Below are 25,549 nucleotides of genomic sequence, written 5' to 3' on the forward strand. Positions count from 1 at the left end.
CCAACTACTACCGCGTGTCCTGAAACTGCAGTAAACAACCAGGCATAGTTGTAATTATCCCAATACCAAAACCTATTGTGAAGAAACAAATTTCTATATTGGTAGAACCGTAAAGTAACAAGGTGAAATGTGGGTGTGTTCTTTTCAGTTCTGTGAGATACATGTGTGTATGTGTGTGTAGAGAGAGAGAGAGAGAGAGAGAGCAGTATGTGCAGGTAGCCAGGTAGGCAAGCAGACAGGTATATCTGTAGCATGTAGAAAAAATGTTTGGCAAGTTACCCACTTCAGTTGTGTAGGGTGGTGCAGCGGCGAAAGTAGAAAGAAAGAAGTATTGGATAAGTAAACATGAAATAACATGAGTGAATTATATTTCTGGCCCTTAAAGACAAAGGCTCGTCCAGTTTACAGTGCAGTCATACCATAACAAGTTGAGATTAGGACAGAGAACAGTAGATAACTGCTCCACCAATGCACACTATTTACATGTCAACGAGATTACATTATATGTGTGTGTGTGTCCTTTCCGTGTATGCTATACTCACTGTGAGATAGGATGTTAAGTTGTCGGGTCGAGTGGGAAGTACAGCAGTACTATAATTAATTATGGATCACTTGTTAGGTTAATATAGTTGCTGAAAGAAATTTACAGCACTGAGAGCAGCAATAACTGTTGTAATCACCACCATCATCGTCACCATCAGCTACAACAGAAGTATTATTGTTGCTGCTTTTGTTAACCTCCTATTCGTTATTCATCAAATATCATTACCACCATCCCTCCCTCCTCCTATGTCACCACCGCCACCATTATCACTGTCATACTTGACGTTGTCATCCACTTCTTAAGTGTCAACATCAGCATCGTTAGCATAGCATAAGTTTTGAGTTTACTTGAGACAACTGTCAACAACTAGTATTGCTGGGTGTGATGATTAAACTGCTAAAGGCTTGAACAACTGAAGCAATGAGACTGTTTTGATGTTATTAAAAGGCGTCACCAACTTTAATTATATAAACAGTTATGTTACGTTTGATTATGTAATTAATCAAAAATAGGACACTCACACACGCAGTTACAGATTCAGAAAAATGCAAACGTCTCATCGGACAGAAATGTTATTTTTTGATCACTAATTATATGTAACTTACATAATATATAAAAAGTGGGCTATAGAAGATCATAGTTTTAGTAGAAGTATTACAGTGGATTATAGCAGATCATTTTATATTTAGTGACGTAGTAGATTGTAAACTCTATAGTGAAATGGTAATTAATCTGTCAATTATAAGGACACGGCTGTGAATTTTCGTAAACAATAGAGCTTATAGTGAAATCTATAGCTAACTTCTAGCTTATTGTCTTTCTGTTCACTATAGATTTTGTAGGTAATAGCAGTTTCTCATTGGGGGAGCCAACATCTCTCACTTCCTGAGGGTGGGTCTATGAAGACTGAAAATGGGTGAATGAAAATACCATATTTAATAAAATCAAGATGGTTTTAAACTTTTTTAACTTAACAAGCACCATGGCAGAGAGAGAAGAATTATATGGGCAAAAACAAATCCCTAATTATTATTTTTTTTATGGGGTAAGGGTGGGTCAGTTTGAGAACCTCTGGGTTTTAGTGACTGAGTAGATTATTTTTTTTTTGGAAGCCACTCCCAACAAGGTGGCAAGCAACGAACAATAAAACAAGCTTCAACTAACCACTTAGTATGATGGGAGTACGAGAAAAAAAGAAAGAAAAAATCTAATGAGAATCTGCCTGAAGAATTATAGAACGATTAATGCAAGAATGAAAAGAGTTAAGATTGTATTTATCTATGGAAACAAGAAAGAAAAGGGATCTATAAGACAGCTGTTCAAGGAAAGAAATGGCTGGAGTCGAAACATTTCTTATAGGAGAGGATAACAACAGTGAAAGGATAAATTGGAGAAAGATGCGCTACATGACTAGTAATTTTAAGAGGAGATACAAGAGAAGAAAGTTCAATGGAATTATTTATGGAATAGGGATAAGGAAGCAATGTCCAGGTGGTGTGAGACGGGTTGAAGTTTAGCTCTCAAAACAGAACCAATAATATTGGAAATTTACTTCTGAACTTGATTAAAGTAAGAAAGAACATCAGCAGGATATCAGCTGAAATGTAACAAAGGGATTCCTTACAAGAGTGAATAAAACATTTATAAATATGAGGAATGCATTTGCAAGAAAGATGATAATCAATCTCAATATAGAGAATCAACTTTCATAGGTCTATTATAGTGTCATAGACGACAGTAGGATCATCATCATCACCATCATTTCAATGTCCACATTTCCTTGCTTGTATCACTTTGATGGAGTCTATTGAGGCAGGTTTTTTTTTGACCAGGTGTGCTTCTTCATACCCAACTCTCGCCTGTTTCATGCAAGGTAACATTTCCCCATGGCCTGACATGCTTTTCATAGAAGACTGGAAATGAACAAATTTGCTTGTATTATGATAATGCACATTTGCAACCATCATATGATGTCTAGATACAGGTAAATACAAACACACACACACACACACACACACTAAACATATACATATTATATGTATATATTTATATAACATATACACACACACACACACACACATATATATATATATATATATATATATATATATATATATATATATATATATATATATATATATATATATATATATATATATATATAACACTCTGCTGAGTGGTTGGTGTTAGGAAAGGCATCCAGCCGTAAAAACCTAAAAACCTTACCAAAACAGACACAGAAATCTGGTGCAGTTTTCTGCCTGGCCAGCTCCTGTCAAATCGTCCAACCCATGCCAGCATGAAAAGCATATATTAAAGAATGATGATGATGATGATATTTATTTTTTATCTTTTATTTGTTTCAGTCATTAGACATGGTAGGGCACCACCTTGAACAGATTATTTGACCATGACAAGAATCAAACTCGCAATCTTTTGATTCAAAGTCAAACATTTTATCCATTAGGTGATGCAATCACTATACACACACACACACACACACACACACACACACACACACACACACACATATATAAAGAATGAGATAAAGAGACCAATGGCATAAGTAAATTTATATTTTATGTAGAATGTCTTACAGCTGTTTCAGGGAAAATTCACTGTATCCCTATCCCTTCATCGGAGACAGTAATAGTAATACTTATGCCATTAGTCTCTTTATCTCATTCTTTTTAACTATACACACGCTAATACACGACCCATGTTATATTCCCCATTCATGTTGCAACCACATCTGGGGCAAAACTAGTTGGTATACAGCACTTACTCGGTATTACCTGTATCATTAGGGTCTGGTTGACTCCTTTACCCTTCATAACCTTTATATATATATATATATATATATATATATATATATATATACATACAATGGGCTTCTTTTGGTTTCTATCAACCAAATCCAGTTACAAGGCTTTGGACAGCCCAGGGCTCTTGTAGAAGACACCTATCCATGATGCTATGCAGTAGGAGGTGGAAAGCAAGTTTCTTAGCCACACAGCCACATCAACACCTATCATATTATAGACACCATAATGTCATAAAATGTACCAATTGGCTATAGCAGATTAAAGGTATAGTTACATGAGAGTATATCAGTGGATTATAATAAATCATTATAGGTTACAATGATATGCTGATAATGCAGTGGATTATAGTGGATTATGAAAGGAATTCTTAGCATTTCTACATCACTAATGTAGAAGGATTTGACTGAGTAAATTATAGGATACTATCATTGTGAAACAATGGAAAATACTTGGCCATGTATTATGCATACCTGTGAGGAGACCATTAAGAGTCTTTCTCAAGAAAGAGGGCATAGGAAGTGAAACAGTTTTGTTAAAATCTGGTTGAGGACAGTAGAGGAAGACCTAGCAGATAAAGGCTTGGTCTGACTTAGGAGCGGGCTCATGACAGGACTTGCATTTGTACTAGGTAGAGCCCTTATTATCTAATGTTTCATGGTAAGTGGGAGGAATGAAGACTAATGTAATAAATTGTAATGCTATGCTACTATTTTTGAAAGATAATTGTAGATCATAGATATTGTAATGATATAGATGTATGGTAGTCATCATCATCATCATCATTGTTTAACGTCCGCTTTCCATGCTAGCATGGGTTGGACGATTTGACTGAGGACTGGTGAAACCGGATGGCAACACCAGGCTCCAATCTAATTTGGCAGAGTTTCTACAGCTGGATGCCCTTCCTAACGCCAACCACTCAGAGAGTGTAGTGGGTGCTTTTACGTGTCGTCCGCACGAAGGCCAGTCAGGCAGAACTGGCAACGGCCACACTCAAAATGGTGTCTTTTATGTGCCACCCATACAAGAGCCAGTCCAGGGGCAATGGCAACGATCTCGCTCAAAAATCCTACGAAGGCCATTCAGGCGGTACTGGCAACGGCCACGCTCAAAATGGTGCATCTTATGTGCCACCCGCACAAGAGCCAGTCCAGGGGCACTGGCAACGATCTCACTTGGCTTGCCGGGTCTTCTCACGCACAGCACATTTACAAAGGTCTCGGTCAGTAGTCATTGCCTCGGTGAGGCCCAATGTTCGAAGGTCTTGCCTCACCATCTCAGCCTAGGTCTTCCTGGGCCTACCTCTTCCACGGGTTCCCTCAACTGTTAGGGTGGGTTGTAATAAATGATGGAGATAGGGAAATATTTTTATCCTTTACTTTCTTCAGTCATTGAACTGTGGCCTTGTTGAAGCATCATCTTGAAGGGTTTCAGTCAAATAAATTGACCCCAGTAGTTATTATTTTTTTAAAGTTTGGTTTATATTTTATTGGTCACTTTGACCTAGTGGTTGGTTACAAGTTCAATTCCTGGACTGGGTTGTGCATTGTGTCCTTGAGTATGGCACTTCATTTCATGTTGCTCCAGTCTACACATCTGAAATGAGCACTAGCTGAGCACCAGTGCAGCCTTTACTTTCACAAGCTGTCATATCTTGGATGTTCTGCTGGATCAAAAGTAGGACTAAGAGGGCACCTATGTCTGCATGCAATGACATAGGCATCTAAAACATTTTGTGAAAGCTTGGTACATGTTACCAAGTCAATCTCATTTGCTAGTGGTGGCTGTTAAGTGTTCTAGTCTTCTATCTGCTATCACTCTCAATATCCTCTCAAATCCACTTTCAATGCCTCCACCACTTCTGTTGCCTCATTTCTTATGGTCACCCTCATGTACTTCTGACCTTCATTTCTGCCACTGTTCATCTCCTCCCCAACTCTCATACTGCACATCATCTCCCTGCTTTCTGTTCTATCTACAAATTTATGATGCTGTTGCTTGCTACAACTTCAACACCTGCATCAATCCACTTTTACTTCTCTCAAATATCTTCCCATTCAGTTGAATGGGTGCTTTTTTTTCCTTTTTATTTCCTTTGTCTTGCAAGTTACTTAGCAACTTCACTAGTGCTGGTGTCCTGAAATAAGTACCCAGTAAACACTAATGTGGTTAGCGTCAGGAAGGACATCCAACTATAGAAATTATACTAAAGCTGACATTGGGGCCTGATAGAGCTCTGTGGCTCGTTGAATCCTGTCAAACTGTCCAGCCTATGCCAGCAATGGAAAATGGATGTTAAATGTTGATGATATTAATGATGATATACCAGTATATCAGTGCACTATAACAAATTATAGTGGCATGGAGTATGTTATTGGATCATAGTAAATATTAGGCTTTAGAACATCATTGGTTCATATGTAGAAACTTTGAAATGATATCAGGGCTTTTATTTGGAGCCAATGATTTGTTTTCATTTGGCAACATCCTGAACTGATTTGTTTTCTATTTTCCATTTATATATCTATCAGCTGATAATGAAATATAACCATATGCACATGCAGGCACACAGGTACACATTGGCATTAACCCTTTTGATACCAACCCAGCTGAAACCGGCTCTGGCTCTGTAGTACAAATGTCTTGTTTTCATAAGCTTTGAATTAAAATCTTCCACCAAAACCTTAGTCATAATTTATGTTCCTAACACTAGCTTAATGATAACTAAGTTATTTTACTAAATTCTTTGTTATATTTAAAATTAACTGAAAGAAACACAAAGCATCTCAAACTAAATACAGTAACAAAAGGGTTAATTAAACAATACCATGTGAAATAAGACTACTATATTGTTTGAATATAACTATACCAGCTACAAGTAGGAAGTAACTATCAAATGTTCCAAAGATCAGTAAATATATCACATACGATTCAAATCTGAATGATAACATTTTCCAAGAAGATTGAACTTATCTATTTGTTTACACTTAAATATAATACAGTCCAGTGTTTTTATTTTATTTCTACCATTCTCTCTTCATGGCCAATAAATTTCATTGACATAATGAAACTGTTAATTAACATTACAAATACGAAAATGGGAAGAGTGTGATTGTCACTAAGAGAAGGAAACTTTGAATTTGTTTTACTGTCAATAACTGTTTTTCCTTTCTTTAGTTTAATATCAAATTCTCATGTGAACGCATATGAAGTAGTCCATCAAGTGTCACATAAGGCAGTGTAAACTCTTGTCATTAGCTTTTATCTTGCTAAACTGACATTGTTTTATTGTGTCAATGTCAATTAATAATGTTTAAAAAATAAAATAAAAACAGAACCGATTTTTGGGCATGCATGTCTGTGTAGGTGTGTGTGTGTGTGTGTGCAAAGTTTGTGTATGTTTGTGTATGTATGTGTGTGAGCATTCTTCATTTTTTTTTCAACTGTAGAAACATGGACAAGTGTCATATCATGATAACACTACCTGAGGAATAATGGACTGAAGTGTGTGCACTTAGTGTATACTTCATAAGTGTATGATTCTCTCACAGAAGTTTTTAACACAGTAAGAACTATTATAAAGGACAGTTTGAATTGCAAAACCATAACACACATATGAATATTTTATAATCTTTACTTTAGTATGTGTCTACTTTATAACATGTAGTGATTTTACTCTCAAAGTCTAATTTTAGCATAAATGTTAAACTGCATCAGTAAATATAATCATCGGCAATATGGCTAAGGAAAATAGTTCAAGAGAGTATTGGTTTCACATATTAATTTCAAATACAGTAGAACATTTACATATTTAATATAAAGAGTTGAAAAAAGTAACAAAAAATAAAATTGATTAACTAAGATTATTCATGCAGTTAGTAAACAAAGAAACTTCCTCTAGGAGGTTTTTAAGATACACTTACACACATACATATGTACACACACACACACACACACACACACTCACACACACACACACACACACACACACACACACACACACACACACACACACCAAAGGAAGCACAAGCACTTTCACACATGTATACACATTACAGAACTTCCACACACCAAATTCACTCACAAGACTAGTAGAAGGCACTTGTCCAAAGCATTGCATAGTGGGACGGAAGCCATGCACACACACACACACACACATACACATCTATATATATATATATATATATATATATATATATATATATATATATACACACACACACACACATACATACATACATATATACATAGACAGACATGAACAATTGTCTCCCTTAACAGGCTAGTAAGGGAGACAATTGCAGCAAAATCAATTGAGTGAAATTCTGGAAAATCTATATGATCCCACTGATAGGTTAACTGCTAACTATTTTGCAATAGGTGTAGAAATTTATAAGTCATTCAATTTTGATGAAAGGCTTCAGACATATATATATATTATCATCATATAACATCCATGTTCCATGCTGGCATGAATTTGAGTTGGATGTGACTGGATCTGATGGTCCAAGGACTGCATAATGCTTCATTGTCTGCTTTGGCAAGCTTCTAGGACTGGATGCTTTTCTGCTCACCAAGTCTTGTCTGTTTCCAAAGAAGTAATATTTCCATCAAATATGAACAGTATTCTTTTATTCTTTTACTTGTTTCAGTCATTTGACTGTGGCAATGCTGGAGCACTACCTTGAAGGGTTTGAGCTGAACAAATCAATCCCAGGACTTATTTTTTAAAGTCTAGCACTTATTCTAACAGTCTCTTTTGCCAAACCATTAAGTTATGGGGACGTAATCACACCAACATCAATTGTCAAATGGTGATGGGGTGGGGGAACAAACACAGACACAAAGACACACACAGCTGCACACACACACACACACACACACACACACACACACACACACACACACAGAGGGTGTAGTGAATATATTGTCTAATTTACGCCAAAATAAAAATAACTCTGACATCTCATTTTAACAGATATATTTACTAAAATTACATAAAGATATCTTGAAATACTAAAGAGTAAATTTATTCCATAAAATCGCCATTCACTTCAACCATGGCCTCCAGATGATTTTGGAATCTCTTGCAACACTCTCCTTGTTTAAGTTGGTGAATACTACTATAATCCTTGCCTTCAGTTCATCTTTGGTTTTACAATGAGTCTTGTTGATCTCTCACTCAACTGCACCCCACATATAATAATCAAGGGGGTTGCAGTTTGGGGTGTAAGGTAGCCAGATGTTAGTGGTGATAAGATTGCAGAAATTGTCTGACAGCTATGACTGGGTTCTCCTGCTTGTTTCCAGACATAAGGATTTCCAGCAGCCACCCTCTTTGTCCAGGGCAGCAATACCTCCTCCAGGCACTTGATGTAGGCTTCTATGTTGAGTCTGAGGCCTTGTGGGAAGATGAATGACAGCATAACATCACCATCACTAGTGATCACTCCAAACACCATGATGTTGAGTGGATATTTGATTTTTATCACACCCGGTACATGTTTTGGGGACATGGCAATACAACTGTTGTTCTGTGTGTTCACCATTTGATCCTATCAGAAATTTTTCTCATCTGAGAAAAACCAAAATATGTTCAGTTGGAGGAGACGCTTGAGTTTGTTCAAAAGCTTTGTAGCACGGTATTTCCTCTTCTCCTTGATGGCTTCAGATAAAAATTGGCCCTTTCTCATCTTGTATGAGGAATACCAAATGTCTTCATGCACTACCTGCCTGATAAAAAACTCAGACACTCTCATGTCCCTGGCAATGGACCTGATTGACTTGGAGGGATCATTGTCAATCATGGCTTGTATTTCTTTTCTTATCAAAATGATCAGAGTTAGTTTTCCGAGCTGCTGTACCTCCGTAATCACTATTCGGCTCATCCAACTCTTTCCAAATCCTCTGCACTGTCCTCAGATTGACACTCAAACACTCTGAAATGTTTGTATTGGAGTTTCTGGTGCAAATGCCAAGCAGTACAGCATGTCATTTCCAAATTTCTGGCAAAGTGAATTGCATCATGGTGCTGTTTTTGTCACAGTGCCCAACTGATGCTACTGTACTGTGTAGCTGACAAAATCAAAAGCAAATAATGCATATGCATGAAATTAAAAATATAAAATGGTGACAATTTACCCGTTGCACCCTGTATATGCACACCACAGGCTGCTTTCAGTTTCCATCTACCAGATCCGCTCACATGGCTTTGGTTGGCCCAAAGCTATGGTAGAAGACATTTGCTCAAGGTGCCACATAGTGGTACAGAACCCTGAACCATATGGTCGAGGAGCAAGCTTCTTACCACACAGCCATGGCCATATTTTCAAAAAAGATTGCAAACGAGCAACAGTACTTATCTGACAGTGGCATTTCCTTGCAATTAGCATATAACATCAAGATAGGGAGACACATACATATAGACTTGGATGTCTTGAATTGACACTGTCATCACCTTTAATGGGCTGTCATCAGCAAGTAAGTAACTAAGCAAGTACAGTAGTCTGTCACTAAATCGGCAACCTGTAATGTGGCAAAATCAGTACTCTGGCATTAATTTTAGCTAGAAAACTTTCAAATTTCCCATGTCACCACACTAACCAGTTGTTACAATTTGTTGGTGCTGTTTGCTTGCATAAACACACTCACTTCATTTGTAAATAAAGACAGGCCTTTACAGTTTTTTTTTCTTTCATTTATTATTATTTCATTATCATTATTATTTTCACTTTTAGCCCCAGCCATTGTTGCAATGCATAAAGGAAGTGCTTCTCGTGGTGTAAAGTGTAAACACTGTACATTATTCATAAAAGAAAAAGTTGAACTGTTGGAAAAACTTGACAGTGGTGTCCCTGCGAAAAGATTGTGTGAATTATACAATGTTGGATCTTTGACAGTTTACGACATAAAAAAAAAAACAAAAAGAAACAGAAAGACCAGGTACTCCATTTCTTTGTTAACAGTGAGTCAAAGAAACAATTGATAATCAATCATCATCATCATCGTTTAACGTCCGCTTTCCATGCTAGCATGGGTTGGACGATTTGACTGAGGACTGGTGAAACCGGATGGCAACACCAGGCTCCAGTCTGATTTGGCAGAGTTTCTACAGCTGGATGCCCTTCCTAACGCCAACCACTCAGAGAGTGTAGTGGGTGCTTTTACGTGTCACCCGCACGAAAACGGCCACGCTCGAAATGGTGTCTTTTATGTGCCACCCGCACAAGCCAGTCCAGGGGCACTGGCAACGATCTCGCTCGAAAATCCTACAGGAGCCAGTCAGGCGGTACTGGCAACGGCCACGCTCAAAATGGTGCATCTCATGTGCCACCCGCACAAGAACCAGTCCAGGGGCACTGGCAACGATCTTACTTGGCTTGCCGGGTCTTCTCACGCACAGCCCATTTCCAATAATCCAGCAAAATCACTAATCCAGCAAAATCACTAATCCAGCACTACCCAAGTCCCAAAGATGCTGGATAATTGGCAGTTAACTGTGTATACATATATGCAAAGAGGTACTTTCAGTTTCTGTTGACCAAATCCATTGATGAAGTTTTTTTCAGCCCAGGGCTTCAGTAGAAATTGCTTGCCTTAAGTGGTGCTGAATGGGACTGAACCTAAAATCATGAAGTTGCAAAATAAATTTCTTAACTACACTGTCATGTGTGTGTGTGTGTGTGTGTGTGTGTGTGTGTGTGTGGAGAGAGAGAGAGAAAGAGGGAGAGGGAGAGAGAGAGAGAAAAAGAGAGAGAGAAAGAGAGAGAGAGAAAGAGGGAGAGGGAGAGAGAGAGAGAAAAAGAGAGAGAGAAAGAGAGAGAGAGAGAGATGGACAAACAGATAGATAGATAGATAGATAGATAGATACATAGACAGACAGACAGATAGATAGATAGATAGATAGATAGAAAGAGAGAGAAAGAGAGTGAGAGAGAGAGAGAAAGAGACAGACAGACAGGTTTTCTTTTGTTTATTTGTTTGCTACTTTCAGTCATAGGACAGTGGCCATGCTGTGACAATAACTTTATGGTTTGCTGATGTTGGTTAGGTCGAGATCAGCCCTGATTAAACCCAGTTCTTTGACTGGTATTTATTTGTACTAGCAGGACCTGGGAATATTTCACAGAATTAATGGTAAATTTGGGTTGTTTCTGAAAACTTTATGAAAAACACTCGAAAGTGTAGCCTGTGTTGTGTCTATATCGAAAGATAATTGTTCATCTGTGAATCATTGAAAAGTGGAAGAAATTGGAATATGATATTACTTAATGCATCTTATATCATCATCATTGTTTAACGTCCGCTTTCCATGCTAGCATGGGTTGGACAATTTGACTGAGAACTGGTGAAACCAGATGGCTACACCAGGCTCCAATCTGATTTGGCAGAGTTTCTACAGCTGGATGCCCTTCCTAACGCCAATCACTCCGAGAGTGTAGTGGATGCTTTTACGTGCCACCGGCACGAAGGCCAGTCTGGCGGTACTGGCAATGGCCACGCTCAAAATGGTGTATTTTACGTGCCACCCGCACAAGAGCCAGTCCAGGGGCACTGGCAACGATCTCGCTCGAAAGTCCTTACACATGCCACGGGTACAAGTGCCAGAAAAGCGATGCTGGGCACAGGTGCCATCACGATTTCGCTTGCCCCAACAGGTCTTCGCAAGCTGAGTTTTGTATCCAATGAAGGAGACGACGTTGGCATAGGTGCCAGTCGTCGAATTTAATTCTATTTTGATTTCGATTTCACTTGCCTCAACAGGTCTTCGCAAGTGGAATTTAGCGTCCAATGAAAGAAGGTACGCATAAGTGGACTGGCTGAGGCCTTAGATTTAGGTCTCACTTGGCTTGCCGGCTCTTCTCACGCACAGCATATTTCCAGAGGTCTCGGTCAGAAGTCATCGCCTATATACACTTTATATACGTTATGCAAAATTTTATAGATTTAATATACAGCACTCTCTCTCGCTCTTTGCCTTACCTTCTTTTTCTCTCTCCTTTTTCTTTTGCTCTTCACCTTTCTCTTCAACTAATCACATGAAAGCATAACAGATGGGCTAGGTAATGGAGGAAAAAAAAACTTTATTCAAAAAAGATTACAAAAAAAAAGATCACTCACCACCACCTCTCCTTCCCCTCCCTCCCCTATCTCCCAACTCCCCTCCTTCTCCTAACTCCCCTCCTTCTCCTAACTCCCCTCCTTCTCCTAACTCCCCTTCCTCTCCTAACTCCCCCTCTCCTATCTCCCCTCCCTCTCCTAACTCCCCCTCTCCTAATTCCCCCATCTCTCTCCCCCATATTTCTCCCTCATATCTCTCCCATGATTAGTTGTAATGCTTTCATGTGATCAGCTGAAGGGAAAGGCAAAGAACAAGGGAAAAAGAGGGAGAAAGAAAAAGGGGAAAGAAAAGAGGATAAGGGGAAGAGTGAGAGAAAAAGATGGAGAGAGAAAAAGAGAGAGAGAAAAAGAGGGAGAGAAAAAGGGAGAGAGAAATGTTCATGAGGTAGGAGGCGAAGAGCAAGAGAAAAAGAGGGAGAAAGGAAAAGGAGAGAAAAAGAGGGTAAGGTGAAGAGTGAGAGAGAAAGAAAGAAAAAAAGGAGAAAGAAAAAGCGGGAGAACAAAGTATCCATGACATGAGGTAGAAAGAACATAATATATATTATGTAGTTAAAAAGTTGAAAGTAATGATATAGAGAATGAGAGAAGGTGGTGAGTTGGCAGAAATGTTAGCACACTAGGCGAAATGCTTAGCAGTATTTCGTCTGTCTTTATGTTCTGTGTTCAAATTCATCCTTTTGGGGGTGGGGTTGATAAATTAAGGACTAGTTGCATACTGGGGTTGATCTAATCGACTAACCCTCCCTCCCCAAAATTTCAGGCCTAGTGCCTAGAGTAGAAAAGGATATAGAGAAGGAAAATGACAAATATAATTTTAGCAGAAGGGTGATGTTCTGATGATGAAGTTAAAGAAAGGCGGAGAGACTGGGAGGGAGACAGAGTGAGAGAGAGAGAGAGAGAGAGAGAGAGAGGTAGAGCAACTAAAGCAAGCAACTAAATATTTACGTAAATTATAAAGTGAGCAAGCAAATAATCAACTCAGTAATTAAGAAAGCAAACAACTATTAATTAAGCATACAAACTAATTAACCAACTATTTAAGCAAGCCAACAATTAATTACCTAATTAAGCAAGCAGACAACTAATGAATTAACTCATTAAGCAAGCAACCAATTAATTAATGAATTAAATAGAGCAAGGAACAATGTAATTAGATATTAAGCAAGCAAGCAACTAATAAATTAAGTAACTAATTAAGTAACCAAGCAAGTAATTAAGCAAGCAATCAACTAATTAACTAACCAATAAAGTAAACAAGCAACTGATTAATTAATTAGTTAATTAAGCAAGCAACTAATTAACAAACTAATTAAGCAATTAAATACTTAACTAATTAATTCAGCAAGCAACTAACTAATGAATTAATTTAGTAAGTAAGCAACTAATTAACTTATTGATCAAGCAACTAATTAACTAATTCATCAGGCAATAAAGTAACTAATTAATTAACTAAATAATTAAGCTAGCAAGCAACTAATTAATGAACTAATTAAAGTAGAAGCAAGCAACTAATTTATTAATTAATTAAGTTAATAAGAAACTAATTAACTAATTAACTAAGTGAACACAGAACTAATTAGTTAGGCATGCAAACAACTAATTAACATGTCAATTAAGTAAGCAAGCAACTGATTAACAAGTCAATTAAACCAGCAAGCAACTAAATAATTAAATAATTAATTAATTATGCAATTAATTAACTTATTAATTTAGCAAGAAGCTAATTAAGTACTTAATTGAGCAAGCAAGTAATTAGTTAATAGGACAATTAATTTATTAACTAATTAAGTAATTCATTAATTAAGCAATTAATTGATTAATAATTTAAGCAAGTAAATAATTAATTAAGCACTCAATTAATTCATTAAGCAATTAATTAACTATTTAACAAATTAAGAAATTATTAAGAAATCAATTAAGTAAATAAATAATTAATTAACTAAGCTGGCAAGCAACAAATTAATTGATTAACTAAGCAATTAATTAATTAAGGATGAATCAAATTAATTAACTAATTACTCAAGGAGCTAATTACTTCACTAATTAGATAAGCAAGCAACTAATGAATTAACTAATTAAACAAGGAAGCAACAAATTAATTAACATGCTAATTAATTAACTAATTGATTGCTAAATAATTAACTAATTCATTTGTTGTTTGTTGCTTGTTTAATTAATTGGTTAATTAATTATGTTCTTCATTAATTAGTTAATTAATTTGTTGCTTGCTAATTGGGTAGTAAATTGTTGCCTGCATGATTACTTAGTTAATTAATTAGTTGCTTGCTTGCTTAGTTAGTTAATTAATTAGTTGCTTACCTATTTGCTTAATTAATTCGTTATTTAATTAATTGCTTGCTTAATTAATTAATTACTTAATTAATTGCATGTCTGCTTAATTAATTAGTTAATTATTTAATTGTTTGTTTCCTTAATTAATTAGTTAATCATGTAGTTGCTTGCTTAATTAATCAATTAGTTTTTTGGTTGCTTATTAATTAATTAACCAATAAGATGCTTGCTTAATCAATTAGTTAGCTAATTAGCTAATTAATTAATTGCTTTCTTTCTTAATTAATTAGTTAATTTGGTAGCAACTTGCTTGTTTAATTAGTTAATTAATTAGTTGCAAACTTAATTAGTTGCTTGCTTCTTACATTAATTGGTTGATTAATTAGTCATTTACTTGTTTTATTAATTAGTTAATTAGCTAGTTGCTTGCTTGCTGAATTAGTTAATTAATTATTTGATTAATTTGTTGCTTGTTTGCTTAATTAATTAGTTAATAAATAAATGATTGCTTCATTAATTAGTTACTTGCTTGCTTAATTAATTAGTCGCTTGCTTGATTAATTAATCAGTTAGTTGCTTGCTTAATTAGTTAATTAATTAATCAATTAATTGCTTGCTTAATTAATTAGTGAATTCATTAATTTCTGTTCTATCTACAAATTTATGATGCTGTTGCTTGCTACAACTTCAACACCTGCATCAATCCTCTTCTCCTTCTCTCAAATATCTTCTCATTCAGTTGAATGGCTGCTATTTCCCTTTTCCTTTATTTCTTTCCTTTGTCTTGCAAGTTACTTAGCAACTTCACTAGTGCTGGTCTCCTAAAATAAGTACCCAGTAAACACTAATGTGGTTAGCGTCAGGAAGGACATCCAACTATAGAAATTATACTAAAGCTGACATTGGGGCCTGATAGAGCTCTGTGGCTCGTTGAATCCTGTCAAACTGTGCAGCCTATGCCAGCGATGGAAAATGGATGTTAAATGTTGATGATATTAATGATGATATACCAGTATATCAGTGCACTATAACAAATTATAGTGGCATGGAGTATGTTATTGGATCATAGTAAATATTATGCTTTAGAACATCATTGGTTCATAGAAGATTGTAGACATTATGACATATGTAGAAACTATGAAATGATATCAGTGCCTTTATTTGGAGCCAATGATTTTTTTTTTCATCTAGTAACATCCTGACTTAATTTGTTTTCTGTTTTCCATTTCTATATCTAATTTTAGAGATATATAAAATTAACCTGCAGTTAATTTTATATACCCATCAGATTATAATGAAATATAACCATATGTACATGCAGGCACACAGGTACACATTGGCATTAATTAAACAATGCCATGTGAAATAAGACTACTGTATTGTTTGAATATAACTATACTAGCTACAAGTAGGAAGTAACTATCAAATGTTCCAAAGATCAGTAAATATATCACATACGATTCAAATCTGAATGATAACATTTTCCAAGAAGATTGAACTTATCTATTTGTTTACACTTAAATATAATACAGTCCAGTGTTTTTATTTTATTTTTACCATTCTCTCTTCATGGCCAATAAATTTCATTGACATAATGAAACTGTTAATTAACATTACAAATACGAAAATGGGAAGAGTGTGATTGTCACTAAGAGAAGGAAACTTTGAATTTGTTTTACTGTCAATAACTGTTTTTCCTTTCTTTAGTTTAATATCAAATTCTCATGTGAACGCATATGAAGTAGTCCATCAAGTGTCACATAAGGCAGTGTAAACTCTTGTCATTAGCTTTTATCTTGCTAAACTGACATTGTTTTATTGTGTCAATGTCAATTAATAATGTTTAAAAAATAAAATAAAAAACGGAACCGATTTTGGGGCATGCATGTCTGTGTAGGTGTGTGTGTGTGTGTGTGTGCAAAGTTTGTGTATGTTTGTGTATGTATGTGTGTGAGCATTCTTCATTTTTTTTATTCAATTGTAGAAACATGGACAAGTGTCATATCATGATAACACTACCTGAGGAATAATGGACTGAAGTGTGTGCACTTAGTGTATACTTCATAAGTGTATGATTCTCTCACAGAAGTTTTTAACACAGTAAGAACTATTATAAAGGACAGTTTGAATTGCAAGACCATAACACACATATGAATATTTTATAATCTTTACTTTAGTATGTGTCTACTTTATAACATGTAGTGATTTTACTCTCAAAGTCTAATTTTAGCATAAATGTTAAACTGCATCGGTAAATATAACCATCGGCAATATGGCTAAGGAAAATAGTTCAAGAGAGTATTGGTTTCACATATTAATTTCAAATACAGTAGAACATTTACATTTTTAATATAAAGAGTTGAATAAAGTAACAAAAAAATAAAATTGATTAACTAAGATTATTCATGCAGTTAGTAAACAAAAAAACTTCCTCTAGGAGGTTTTTAAGATACACTTACATACATACATATGTACACACACACACACACACATACACCAAAGGAAGCACAAGCACTTTCATACACAAATACAAGGTCTTGCAGATAAATTGAGACAATTTTTTGGATAAATAAAACTGGTTGTAAATACTGGCAGTAGACAAATATAACTTTATTGTAACATTTATTACAACAAAAACAGTTTTCATTCAACATGGCTACCCTTTTGGGCTATTACTGCCTCCACACAAGAACAAAATTATTGTTACAGCTATTACAACTTCCACCTTTTTGATTTTGTGTGTTGCACACAAGATGTAGGACTTCAAGCTGTTGACAATTGAGTGTGGTGAAGCATTGGTCCTTGCTTGAAGTATGCCTCATAAAAAGTAATTGAGAAGGTTGAGATCTGGGCTCTTAGTGGGACAGATATTAGCCCTCACAAAAAATGGCACCTTCTCACCAAGGAAAGCCCATGTTGCTTTTGACCTATGGCATGGTGCAGAATCTTGGATAAACACCACATTGTTAAGCCCAAGCTTTTGCTCCAGCCAAGGTAGCAGAGTTCTTCAAGATATGCAGATACTCCTCTGTGCTGATCTTTAAGCCAGAGTCAATGAAGTTTGGATCCATGACTTGCCACTGCACCAAATACCATCACAGAGACAGGACATCAGAAGGGTAGTAAGCAATCACTCAAGAATTTCTGAAATTCACCTCAGTGCCCACAGTAAACTTCTTCTCGTCCACAAATGCAAGAATTTTTCCTGCACCCTAATGCTTGATGAATGGTAGAAGCTTTGGGCATCTCTCGACTCTGATTGCTTTGGCCTTGGTTGTTAGGAGCTGGCATCATCATTGAACATAGCTAGTCATACCAAGGTCCTTGTTCCCAGCTCTGGACACCATGGAAATGGACACATTACATCTGTTTGCAAGAATTGTCATGGATGTGAATGGGTTGGCTTCAGTTGAGCATTTAAGGCCTGCAAAGAACTTTGGATTGCACTTGCAATCACTTCGAGTCTTGTGTTCTTTTCAATCAATCTTTCCCTCTTCTTCAAATTGTTTATATACACAATAAACTCTTGCTTTTAGAAATTTCATCAACTTAACAATTTTATTGGGAGTGTGCTTGGCATGTGCCAAAACAACAATGGTGGAATGATTTTGTTGTTCCATGACTTTCTGTTGTCGAATTAGATTAGATTTTCAAGCAAGATTTTCAAGCAATTAGATTAGATTTTCAAGCAGGGAAGGTTGTGTCAAAAATTGAAATGTTAAATCCACTAAGTAGACTGCTTAAAATTGGTTCCAATTTATCTGCAAGACCCTGTATACACATGACAGAACTTCCACATACCAATTTCACTCACAAGGCTAGTAGAAGACATTTGCCCAAAGTGCTGTGTAGTGGGACTCACACACACACATGCACGCACGCACGCACACACGCACACACACACACACACACACACACACACACACACACACATACATACAGGGTTGGATGGGTAAATTGTCGCTATTTTATATTTTTAATTTCATGCATGCACATTGTTTTTGATTTTTGTCAACTACACGGTATAGTAGGGTCAGTTGGACACTGTCTGTGGGAAAGACAGCACCATGATGCAATTCATTCTGCCAGAATTTTGGAAACGACATGCTGTACTGATTGACATTCATGTTGGAAGCTCCAATATGAACATTTCAGAGTGTTTGGGTGTCAATCTGAGGACATGTACTAAGAGCGATAGAAATCAAACATCCAGTTAACATCATGGTGTTTGGAGTGATCACTAATGATGGTGGCATTATGCCTCCATTCATCTTCCCACACGGTCTCATACTCAACATGGAGGCTTATATCAACTGCTTGGAGGAGGCAGTGCTGCCCTGGGTTAAGAGGGTGGCTGCTGGAAGACCCTGTGTCTGGCAACAGGACTCTGCACTATGCTACACAGGCAGCAGAACCCAGTCATGGCTGTCAGACAGTTTCTGTGACTATATCACCCTTAACATTTGGCCACCTAACTCCCCAGACTGCAACCCCCTTGATTATTATGTGTGGGGACCTACAAGACTCCTTGTCACACCAAAGATGAACTGAAAGCAAGGATTATGGCAGCATTTACCTCCTCAAACAAGGAGATTGTCCAGAAGAGTTGCAGGAAATTCTGAAATTGTCTAGAGGCCGTGGTTGAATCCAATGACGATTTTATTGAATAAATTTGCTATTTAGTATTTAAAGATATTTTTATGTAGTTTTGGTAAATATATCTGTTAAAATGAGACGTTGGTGTTATTTTCATTTTTACATAATTTAGATGACAATATATTCACCGCACTCTGAGACCACTCGTAAAGCAAAAACTCATAAAGCAGAGCAATAATTTCCCATAATAACAATGTTATAAATTGTAATTCATTCTCAGAAAAATATTTTACCAATAAATTTTATAATAGTCATAAATAAATGGCAATAAAACAACAGTAGAATGTAAAGAATATTTTATGTAAAGTAAAAAGAATGTCAAATATTATTATTAGAATTGTATTCTGAATTACCTTCACTCACACTAGACTTGTAGACGTAATCACCAGTTCACAAGTGGTCATAGACAGACTTGTAGATTTCTATTTTAAAAACAATCAAGAGCTGTTTGCTTAGAAAGAGCTTTTTTCCCGCACTCTATAAGTTTCTCTGTAACATGCAGAAGCATTTGTTATGGTAGTTGAAACTTTTGCACTTTGTTCAAAATTTAGATCTTATGCTTGAAAATTTTCAGCTCACTGTAGAACAGTCAGCTCAAAAATAAAACTTGTAAACCCAGGATCTCATAAAGTGGGTCCTCATAAAGTGAAGTATTACTGTACATACATACATGCATACAGACATGAACAATTGTCTCCCTTAACAGCCTGTTAAGGGAGACAATTGCAGCAAAATCAATTGAGTGAAATTTTGGTAAATCTGGAAAATGCAACACACAAATGCATAAACACTGATCTGAAATGGAAAGCAGATATGACCCCACTGATTGGTCAACAGCTAACTATTTTGCAATAGGTGTTGAAATTTATAAGTCATTCAATTTTGATGTAAGGCTTCAGACATATGTATTTATATGATCATCATATAACATCCATGTTCCATGCTGGCATGAGTTTGAGTTGGATGTGACAGGATCTGATGGGTCCAAGGACTGTATAATGCTTCATTGTCTGCTTTGGCAAGCTTCTAGGACTGGATGCTTTTTTGCTCACCAAGTCTTGTCTGTTTCTAAGCAAGTAACATTTCCTTCAGTCCATCAAACATGAACAGTATTCTTTTATTTTTTTACTCGTTTCAGTCATTTGACTGTGGTGTTTTAGTTGAACAAACTAATACCAGGACTTACCTTTTTATGCCTAGTACTTATTCTATCAGTCTCTTTTTCTAAACCATTAAGTTATGGGGATGTAAACACACCAATATCAATTGTCAAGCAGTGATGAGGTGGGAGAACAAACACAGACACAAATACACTCACAGATATATGTATGTATGTATGTATGTATATACACACGACAGGCTTCTTTTAGTTTCTCCCTACCAAATCTGCTCACATGGCTTTGGTCGACCCAAAGCTCTAGTAGAAGACACTTGCTCAAGATGCCACACAGTGGTACAGAACCCAGAATCATGTGGTTGAGGAGTAAGCTTCTTAATATACAGCCATGGCCATATTTTCAAAAAAGATTGCAAATGAGACAACAGTACTTATCTGATAGTGGCATTTCCGGATCTATTTTAAAACGGGGGCCACATTTTTCATTAATGTTTTACGTAGTGTTTTTGGTACCGAAAGACTTTCAAACTTCGTATACTTATCTATTTTGTGTTATAGAACAGAAAAATATTTTTGTATTCGAATTTATTTCATGTAAAAAATTGTCTTATTTCGATAATTTCAACCAATCACTGACAAGTATTCAGTTGTTTACATTTACTCCTTTGGCTGATTAAGCGATGTAAAGCGTATTTAATCTCCATACCTTCGTTTTATTTGCTTTTTTCATTTTAAATTTGCTTTAACCCTAACCCTAACCCTAACCCTAGGGTTAGGGTTAGGGTTAGGGTTAGGGTTAATTGTTTCAGAATCGTTTCTTTATGTAGTCGGCACTTAATGTATATCGGCTGAATGGACGTCAGTGATTGGTTGAAATTACAGAAATACAACTTTAACATGGAATAACTTATGGATTTCTTTTTTTTTTAAGAAGACTAAGAGAAAAAGATGTTTTATATGACACATTCTACCAGTGTTCCAAGTTTCAAAGTGTTTCGTTAATGAAAAATGTGGCCCCCGTTTTAAAAAAGATCCGCATTTCCTTGCAATTAGCATATGATGTCAAGCCTAGAGAGACACATACATATAGACTTGGATGTCTTGAATTGGGCTGTCATAAGTAAGTAAGCATATATGCAATGAGCTATTTTCAGTTTCTGTTGACCAAATCCATTGATGAAGCTTTGATCAGCCCAGGGCTTCAGTAGAAATTGTTTACCTAAAGTGGTACTGAATGGGACTGAACCCAAAATCATGTGGTTGCAAAAGAAAATTCTTAACTACAGCCATGTGTGCTTGCGCGCGTGTGTGTGTGGTTGTAGATAGATAGACAGAGAAACAGATAGATTGATAGATAGGTAAATAGATAGATAGATAGATAGATAGATAGATAGATAGATAGATAGATAGATAGATAGAGAGGGTAAGAGAGGTCTTCATTTGTTTGTTTGCTACTTTCAGTCATAGGACAGTGGCCATGCTGTGACAATAACTTTATGGTTTGCTGATGTTGGTTAGATCTAGATCAGCCCTGATTAAACCCAGTATTTTGACTGCTATTTATTTGTATTGGTAGGAAGAATGACTGGTTTCAAAGGTATGCGATGGGGATGAAACCAAATTTCATGAAGAACAATAAAGTATTTTTGTTTGAAAACCCCCATTCTCCCACTTTACTTTGTTTCATCCATCCATTCATTCATTAATACAACCATGCACACACACACACACATACACACACACACACGAACACACACACTTACTTACTCACATACACACACACACACACACACACAACATATACATGTTCAAATAAACATGCATACATACACTGTCTGTCTAGCTGTTTGTTTGTCTGTCTATGCATCTATCTATATTGTATTTATTCAGCCAGATCCTGACTGTGGAACCATCTGTTGAAACATATTCTCAATGAGGCATTATACCAGCTTTCGCTCATTTTTTAAATTGTTAATGAATAACTTGGTAATAAAGGAAATATGAATTTCAAGCGTTGTCTGTGTTTTCATTGACAGAATGGCCCGCTTCATCATCATCATCATCATCATCGTTTAACGTCCGCTTTCCATGTTAGCATGGGTTGGACGATTTGACTGAGGACTGGTGAACCGGGTGGCTACACCAGTTTCCAATCTGATCTGACAGAGTTTCTACAGCTGGATGCCCTTCCAAACACCAACCACTCCGAGAGTGTAGTGGGTGCTTTTACGTGCCACCGGCATGAGGGCCAGTCTGACGGTACTGGCAATGGCCACGCTCAAATGGTGTTTTTTACGTGCCACCTGCACAGGAGTCAGTCCAGCGGCACTGGCAACAACCTCGCTCAAATGTTTTGTTCGTGTGCCAGTAAGGCGATGCTGGTAATGATCACGCTCAAATGTTGCTTTTTACATGCCACCGGCACAGAAGCCAGACAGCTGCTCTGGCAGTGATCCCGCTTGGATGGAGCTGTTAGTGCGCCACTGCCACGGGTGCCAATCATCGAATTTGGTTCAGTTTCAATTTCACTTGCAAGCAGAGTTTAGTGTCCAATGAAGGAAGGTTGGCATGGGTGCCAGTTGTTGAATTTGGTTTGATTTCAAATTTGATTTCAAATTCACTTCCCTCAACAGGTCTTCGCAAGCAGAGTTTTGTGTTCAAAGAAGGAAAGATATGCATAAGTGGGCTGGCTACACCCCTGGTAAAGGCCACGGTTTATGGTCTCACTTGTCTTGCCGGGTCTTCTCACGCACAACATATTTCCAAAGGTCTTGGTCACTAGTCATTGCCTCGGTGAGGCCTAATGTTCGAAGGTCGTGCTTCACCTCCTCATCCCAGGTCTTCCTGGGTCTACCTCTTGCACAGGTACCCTCAACTGCTAGGCTGTGGCACTTTTTCACGCAGCTGTCCTCATCCATTCTCGCCACATGACCATACCAGTGCAATCGTCTCTCTTGCACACCACAACTGATGCTTCTTAGGTCCAACTTTTCTCTCAAGGTACTTACACTCTGTCGAGTATGCACACTGACATTACACATCCATCAGAGCATACTGGCTTCATTCCTTGAACTTACGCATGTCCTCAGCAGTCACAGCCCATGTTTCACTGCCATGTAGCATGGCTGTTCATACACATGCGTCATACAGTCTGCCATTTATTCTGAGCAAGAGACCCTTTGTCACCAGCAGAGGTAAGAGCTGTCTGAACATTTACCCAGGCTATTCTTATTCTAACAGCTACACTTTCAGTGCACCCTCCCCCACTACTGACTTCGTCACCTAGATAATGGAAGCTATCAACTACTTCTAGTTTTTCTCCCTGGAAAGTGGCAGAAGTTGTTTTCTGCACATTTTCAGTGTTTATTGTTCCTGAGCATCTGGCACATACAAAAACTATCTTGCTAGTTAGCCTTCCTTTGATATTGCTGCACCTTTTATGTGTCCATAGCTTACACCCAGTACATCTTATAGAGTTTCTACCTACGCCTTTTCTACAGATCAAGCAGGGCCATCTACCTGAAGGGATTTGTGGTTTGTCTACCTTCCTGCTCATTAGGACTTTGGTTTTAGCTAGGTTGACTCTAAGGCCCTTCGATTCTAGCCCTTGCTTCCACACCTGAAACTTCTCCTCTAGTTCTGATAGTGACTCAGCAAAGAGAGCAAGGTCATCAGCATAGAGGAGCTCCCAGGGGCATCCTGTCTTGAATTCCTCTGTTATTGCCTGGAGGACTATGATAAATAAGAGGCGGCTGAGGACGGAACCTTGGTGGACCCCTACCTCTACCCGGAATTCTTCACTATACTCGTTGTCAACCCTCACCTTACTGACAGCGTCCCTGTACATGGCTCGCACAGCTCTCACTAACCATTCATCTATCCCTAGTTTCCTTATTGACCACCAGATAAAGGGTCGGAGGATCCTGTCAAAGACTTTCTCCATGTCAATGAAAGCCAGGTAATGAGGTTTTTCTTTGACTAGGTATTTCTCCTGCAGCTGTCTTACCAGAAATATAGCATCAGTGATGCTTTTCCCTGGCATGAACCCAAACTGCATCTCATCTAAACTGACTCTCTCCCTAATAAGTTGAGCTATGACTCTCTCTGTGACCTTCATTACCTGATCCAACAACTGGATACCTCTGTAATTATTTGTATCTAAAGCGTCACCTTTAACTTTGTAGCAGTTGACTATGGTGCTGCTACACCAGTCATTGGGTATGACTCCTTTGTGTATCACCTGGTTAACTATACGGGTGACTAGGCTATAGCTGACACTGCCAGATATTTTGAGCATCTCTGCAGTGATTCTGGATGAGCCGGGGGCTTTCCTTGTCTTCATACTCTTGATTGCTTTATCTCACAAGGTACTGTCAATTTGGATAGGTGGTCCCTCTGTTGGGTTGACATTTGGCAGATTCTCTTTCTCCCATTCATTCTCTTTATTGAGCAACCTTTCATAGTGGCACCTCCAAACCTCTCTCCTTGCAGCCTCGTTTAGTGCGAGTGAACCATCATCCTCGTGGACACATTTCTCTCCTACCACATCACGATTTTCTCTCACACACTGTCTTGCAACATGAAATACTTCAAGTCTTTGGTCCTCACGGAGCAGAACATTGGCAAATTTTTTCTTATCTGCTTCCATTCTGGCTAAATAAACCTGTCTCCTAGCTTCCCCTCTGGCTAAATAAACCTGTCTCCTAGCTTCCCTTCTGGCAGTCTGATACAATTCCCTACTACCTCCATTCTTCCAGTCCTTCAGGCCTGTTTCTTTTGTCTAATAGCCCTGTCAACCACATTGTTCCACCACCAAGACTTAAAGTAATATGTCTCTAAATCTCTGTCCATTTGCAGGATCTTTAAGCTTCCAGACCCTTCTCCTCCAAGCTAGTCTTCTTCTGGGTATCCATTTAGCCCTGATCCCGAAGTCGCTAACTACTAATCTATGTTGAAGTGTACATTCTTCGCCTGGGAAGGTTTTGGCATTTATAA

At 37.3% G+C, this 25,549-nt stretch overlaps 1 long non-coding RNA gene across 1 annotated transcript in view; it reads right to left on the reverse strand.

Annotated features, from left to right (window-relative positions):
* The window catches only part of LOC149137603 (uncharacterized), an 18,868-nt gene extending 18,118 nt beyond the window's left edge, over window positions 1-750 (reverse strand). Inside the window, exon 1 of the long non-coding RNA XR_016242020.1 lies at window positions 543-750. This is a non-coding gene — a long non-coding RNA (uncharacterized LOC149137603). The remainder of the gene's footprint in view (window positions 1-542) is intronic.
* Between the last annotated feature and the right edge of the window lie 24,799 nt (window positions 751-25,549).

The sequence above is a fragment of the Octopus bimaculoides genome, chromosome 1, assembly GCF_046866305.1.
Source record: "Octopus bimaculoides isolate indiv1 chromosome 1, ASM4686630v1, whole genome shotgun sequence".
Lineage (NCBI taxonomy): Eukaryota > Metazoa > Mollusca > Cephalopoda > Octopoda > Octopodidae > Octopus > Octopus bimaculoides.